General features: G+C 44.2%; 1 protein-coding gene across 5 annotated transcripts in view; it reads left to right on the top strand.

Moving 5' to 3' along the window:
- The first annotated feature begins 576 nt into the window (after window positions 1-576).
- The window catches only part of KIAA0319 (KIAA0319 ortholog), a 59134-nt gene continuing 53710 nt past the window's right edge, over window positions 577-6000 (top strand). For 2 of the 5 annotated variants that reach the window (XM_085571527.1, XM_021553368.4), the window contains exon 1: window positions 759-952. The gene's annotated coding sequence lies outside the window, so the exon portion shown is untranslated. Of the gene's footprint in view, window positions 953-6000 lie in introns of all 5 variants that reach the window. The other 3 variants (XM_085571528.1, XM_085571526.1, XM_021553366.4) reach the window with 3 other exon arrangements.

Raw genomic sequence — 6000 nt, 5'->3', positions numbered from 1 at the left:
CTGCACGTGGAAACAGAGCAGCGAAAAGCGCCGCGGGTGGCAAAAGTAGGGAGCCCTGCAGGCAGGGATTGTGTGCGGGCTCCCACCTTAGCAGACCAACAGCAGTACTGTGGTCGCCTTTCGGACCCCCGGCACCCACAGCGCCGTGAGCCAGGGGCGCGGCTGCCTTCCCCTACAGCTTGTTGGTTCAACACCTTTGCTTTAGGTCTTCGCACCTGGGAGACCTCTCGCGGCTCTAGCTCCAGGTCGCATCCATGGAACAGTAGAAGCCCTGTCGGTGCAAGACCGTAGAAGGTGCCACGGTTCCACACGGTCCCGCCGGGCGGGGAGGACAGCAGCGGGAGCGAGTCCTCCCGCTCGCCCCTTCCTCAAGACGGAGACGGGCACCTCCTCCCCTTGCAACCGGCAGGAACCCCCCGCTCGCCCTCCCTCTTGGGATGGAGCTGGACCGACGGCACCTCCCCGCCTCCCCGCCCTGCCGTGCCGTGCCGTGCCGTGCCGTGCCCGGGGCTGCCCGCGGGCGCGGCCCGCTCCCGCAGCGCGGGCGGCGCTCCCGGCGGGGCCGTGGGCAGCGATCCTGCGCGGAAGGCGGCGGCCGCCCCTCGGCAGCGGCGTGGAGGGACGGCGCCTGCTCCTGAGTCAGCAGCGGCCAGGAGGCGGTGGCCGCACCTCCCGCCCTGCCCGGCCCTGCCCGGCCCGGCCCGGCCCGGCCCCCGGCACACAGCGCCCGCGGGAGGCAGCGAGGAGGGCGGCGGGGCCGCGCCGGCTCCTGCCCTCCGCTAGGTAGGGTCGCCAGGAGGTGGGAGCGCCGCCGCGGCCTGGGCGAGGCTGGGGAAGGAGCTGTGGCACGGCTGGGAACGCCGGGCTGGAAGGCTGCGGGACAGCGATGAGCCACCCGGTCTTCCAGGCAGTTCTCCTTCACTCCTTGACTCCCGCGTCTGCTTGAAGCCAAGTGTGTATCCTGTGCGACCTGTTAGGCCGGGAGCGTGGGGAGATACAGCAGCGGGCTGCTCTGGGGAAACGTGTGGGGGGGGGCAGATAGATGTATTTATTTATGTACGTGTAGAAAAATAAGTATTTATGTATGAAGGATCAGTTTTGATAGGGTATTTCTTAGGTGTTCCTGTGCTGTGTCTGATTCGAGATGAGAAATCGTAGCTTTATGTTGTTCTCTCTGTGTATGTATTTATTGATATTTATGTATCCAAGGATTGTAAGAATATTACTCTCGCCAAGCTGCCCTCCAGTCTTCTGTCGAAGTGTGTTTTTGTTACAGCCCTGCAATGTATTTATGTGCCTGCTGAGAATGGTGCTAATGTGTAGTATGTTAGATTGCATTCTGAGCAGTAGAACAGAGCTTACACAGGAGAAAGCACTATATGTGATTTTTGTATCAATGCAATTTTGGGTGTTATCTCCATTATGGTTGCTATACAGAAACATTTCCATCCTTCTCCTGACCCCCTTCAGGTGCCTATTGCAGAACAGCCAGATAGCTGAGGGAACAAAATGAAATGCAAACTGGTTTGCCCTCTCTTCCTCCTTTTTCTGTTTATACTGTAGGAACACCTTCATGTTCCTCACACTGATTGCATGACAAGATAGTGGAGTTGATATATTAAACTCTTTGGGTTCTTTATTTGTTTTTGCCTTTGCAATGTCTTGTAGTTGGAGACTGATCCTCAGCCACACAATTTTGAGAGATGTTTGTTTCATGTATCATTTAAGTGTCATGTAAGTATCCTTGTGTTTGACAAGATTTGACTGTTGCAGTTTACGTTTCACAGACATTGCACTGAGCCAAATCTGAATCTCTAAAAACCTAGTATAATACAGAGTTAATAGGTCTATACTCATTTTGGTAGCTTAGATGATGGGAGGTCAGCTGCTCAGCATGTTGTGGGTCTGAGTGGTGCAGGTAAAATGAGAGTGGTGTGTACAAGCTTCTTGGGCTGATGCTTTTTCCTAAGCACAAGGCAGTGGAGAATGCAGTATAGTCTGTATTTTACATTATTTAAGAAAAGTGGAATCATGGTCATGGTGGTCTGTGGAGGATGCTGTGTGCAGGGGTTGCTTGCCCAGTTTAGTCTTTTCCCCACCATTTCCTTTGGGGAATGCTGTGGTAGAGGGCTGGACGAGTGCTTCTGTAACACTTCTGAAAACTTCAGGTTCCACAGAGAACATATGTAACTATTAATCTGCTTCATCTTCACTAGCTGTGTATCAGTGAGCTGTAATTCTGTCGATTTTAACAAACTGCATGAAGTGACAAAGTTTTGGTGACCTGGAGATGCTATAGTTTGGTTTTAGCTTTGCATAGAGCTGACCTCTCACCTCTTTGGTTTTGGATGCTGTCTGAGCAGGCTGCTAATTTCAGCACGGAAATGGAGGCGTTACCATGGACAAGTTTCTGAACCTGCTAGTGAAATTTCCATCAGAAATGCTTTAAAAACAGTTTATTTTCTCTCCTACCCATGTGTAAAGGCACAATATCTATTTCAGGTGGAGTCTTTCTGACTCTTTCCAGCTGTACCTTCTGTAATGCTGGAGAAGGCTTTCTGTGGGCTTCCACACATACCGGTGGTACAGATTTGCGTACAGATCTTTAATGTAAGGAAGTGTGTGGGAAAGGCTTATGTATGGTAGTTTTGATACATTAGTATGCTAGGTACTAAATGTATATCCTTAATGGAAAACCAGTGGTTAAAGGTAGAGCTGTGAACAAGTCCTGCATATCTAGCAGTCTCCAATTTCCGGACAGTGGAGAAGGCAAAAACCATTGTAATGGATATTGTACCCATAGGGAGAAATCCTTTCTACTGTCAGGCAGTTAGCTTTCAATTTCTGTCACAAGGTATCTTTCTGTACAAATTTATAATCTAATTTAACAGCAGATATAGTTGCTTTTCCAGTTAAGCATCTAATCTCTTCCTGAGTGATGCCAGGGTATGACCACTGAGTATTTTTCAGGATGATGTGACTTTGTACTGAGCAGATTGGAATTGAGTCAGTCCAGTTGGAGATAATATGAATGTGGTTAGGCTAGTGCCAGTTTTCAGCTAGTTAATTTTGATGAAGAGGCAGTTCAAAGGTAGTTTTCTGTCCTGATGCATTTTCTTTGATAAATCTGTCCTCTCTACCGTTTGTTGATTGTTTTGCGTGTTGCAAGAAGGTTCCCTAGTAAAATACAGATGGATTTTAGAGAAGTAAAATGTACTCACTTATCTGAGATTGTGCTCCAGAAGTTTGCATCTTAGGGGAGTCTGTGTTTGCGCATGTGCTTTAGCCATTTATTACAGGCAAATAATTTCCTGAACAGCAAAGTTAATTAAAATTTCTGTAAAGTTGTGTCTTGAGGTCAAAACCTGTTTTTTTCAATGTCTTTTCCCTGTACCTCTGCATTTTTTTGCCATGCTCTTTCTACAGACTGGACTGATTTCACAACACATGAGCTACCATCTTCATTATAGAATCTGGACGGCACATTTTGGAAGGTTTGAGCCTAAAGATGTTCAAATTTCAGTTTTGCCTTCTCTGGCCTAGCTTATTTTACAAAAGTCACGAGAACCTTCTGGCAATCAGTTTTTCTCTGGTTTAAATCAATGAATGGCTTAAAGGGTACATAAGTGAAAAAATCTTTCAGGCAAGATTTTTCTCTACAGGAAAACAGACTAACAATGAGCATGAAAACTTGCCACTGTCATGTGGGTCAAAAGACTTCCCCATGTCTAGAAATGGATTTGCCACATCCAACTGCTCTAAAGATTTCTTCTTGAAGGTGATAAAATAGCAAGACAAATGGAGAGAATGTTGCTTCATCTGGAAGATTTAGGCTTTTCTGGCTATCTGCTGTTGTACATGCCCCTTACGCAAGCTTTTTTTTCCTGCAGTGTGTGTTGTTGTATCTCAGGCAGTCACTGGGTGTTCAATACTCTAATCTCAGAAATGGTCAATTAACTTAGTTGAAATTAATACTTCTATGTCTTGATCCAGTCTCTGCCAATTAATCTGTGAAGAGCTTTGAATGCTTTCATAAATTAGATGCACCTCTAAGTCTTATTTTATCACACGATTGCATGATACAAAAAACATTACCTAATATCTTAGTGCATCCATTTGACTTCAAGTCAGACTTATTTCTTCTAGTATGTGGTGCTTTGTTCATTAAGTCAGAAAGCTTGCATCTCCTGTAAGGGAAGTGAGTTCAGAGAACTTCTACAGTAAAACTTAAATTTTAATGTAGTAGTTTTGCACTGTCTTTCTCCATAGTGTTTGCATTGTGAGGGCTGTTAGTGTCATTAAGTGCAGCAAATTGTGCTGGACAATAATGTTTTTGCAACTCTTTCTGTAGCTTGTGTTGCTTTGGTTGAGGTTACAAACTTGGGGTTTTTTTTTGAGACAACCTCATGTTTTATGTGACAGCTGTCCTCTACATTTCAAAGATAGAATGTGCCTGCAATTTCCTTTGAAGTATGATCATCTCTATATTCAGCACTTCTGAGATCAGTGTCTGGGGTTCCTGCATAGTACGTTTGAAAATTTGGTCTCCAGTCTGCAAATACTAGCTTTGATACTTAAGTAGAGATCACGTTACATGAAAAGTCTTTTTTTTTCCCCCTTTTTTAAAGTATTAGATACTAAATAGCAGTAGTAACAATTGCAACAGTTCAAGTTATCATAAAAGAGATCTCTAAATCCTAGCACTGACTTAAATGTGGTCATGACTTTGTCCCATGAAGATTTTCTTTTAAAAAAAAAGGGCAGTATTTAAAGTCTTGACCAATGTGTGTAAACTATGAATCTTGTAGGTTTAAATTGTGGAATTTTCTCTTTGTTAGAGAGAGATTTTTTTTTTTTTTTCCTACTGAAGATTGAAATTTTTTCAATAATTACTGTAGTTCAGAAAATGGCACTTTAAGAAAATTTTTCAAAATCCTAAGAACTGCAATTCAGCAGTGGTGTTTTGAATCAATTAATTTTTCCTTTTAGTTTGAGGATGTAGAATATAAGTGGAAAAAATTGCTTTTAGTTGCAGCTCAGTGCTATAGCAAAGCTTTTCGTAGTTTTAGTACAGTAATTTTTAACCTTGAGCAAGTGCAAAATAAATACATTCTTGTGTTCTTTGCAGTTATGTGATCCAGATTAGACTATCTATGTGAGAATCTTTCTTCCACCTCTCCTTTTAATTTCCTCAAGTGTCTCCAGAAGCATCAATCTGCACTTGCATATTATTCTTGTGCTGCACAGGGATGCCTCAGTACCTAGCCGGAACCTGCTGTGCCATGCAGGTGTGTAATTGCTTGTGCTAGAATGGCACTTGAAGGAACCAAGCAGTTGACAGACCACACAACTTTGTCACACAGGCCTTCAGTCAGGAGTAGCAAATTTGGGTTCTGCAAACTGAAGAAGATTTCTACCAACTTCTCTGCAGTTATACATATCTTTTTTGGAGGCAGTTAGCTTTTTTCCATACAAAGCTCAAAACTGGTGTTATGTACACCCATTGGATAGTTTTCTTCTGTCACCTGTTTTCTTGTTGGAAAAAAGTGGTTAAATACTAGAAGATAGATAGACAGACAGGTTGATTCTGAACTACCCTTTGTGGCAGACTAAGGCTAGATGAAAATTCAGAGGATTATGCAAGGTTGCTTTGTCTTGCTTCTGCTGTGGAAGGCACAAGATACCATCTTGTTCTTTCAAGATCTCACATCATTTTCATTGTGAAGTACGTATTTGAAGATTGCCTCACTTATTAGTTCTCTCTCTCCTCTATGTCCTTGTGAAAGCGGAAAACAAATGGAAACAGTGTAATGGCTTAGAGGAGCTGTCCAACAGTTTGACTGCCTTCTGAAGAGAGGTATTTTGATGTTTCTGGCCTGTTGTGGGGAGAGAAAGGCTCTCAGGTGTCTAGTGATCTCACTCTGTGCTACTAATTTTCCTAAGGGTTAGTTTTTGATTAGCCTTCCCTTCTTCCTGGGCTGTCTGACCTCAGGGCTATGC

This window comes from Lonchura striata, chromosome 2 (assembly GCF_050655825.1).
Source record: "Lonchura striata isolate lonStrDom1 chromosome 2, ASM5065582v1, whole genome shotgun sequence".
Lineage (NCBI taxonomy): Eukaryota > Metazoa > Chordata > Aves > Passeriformes > Estrildidae > Lonchura > Lonchura striata.
Note: the sequence above shows the minus strand (reverse complement) of the source record. Positions and strands in the feature narration are given on the sequence as shown.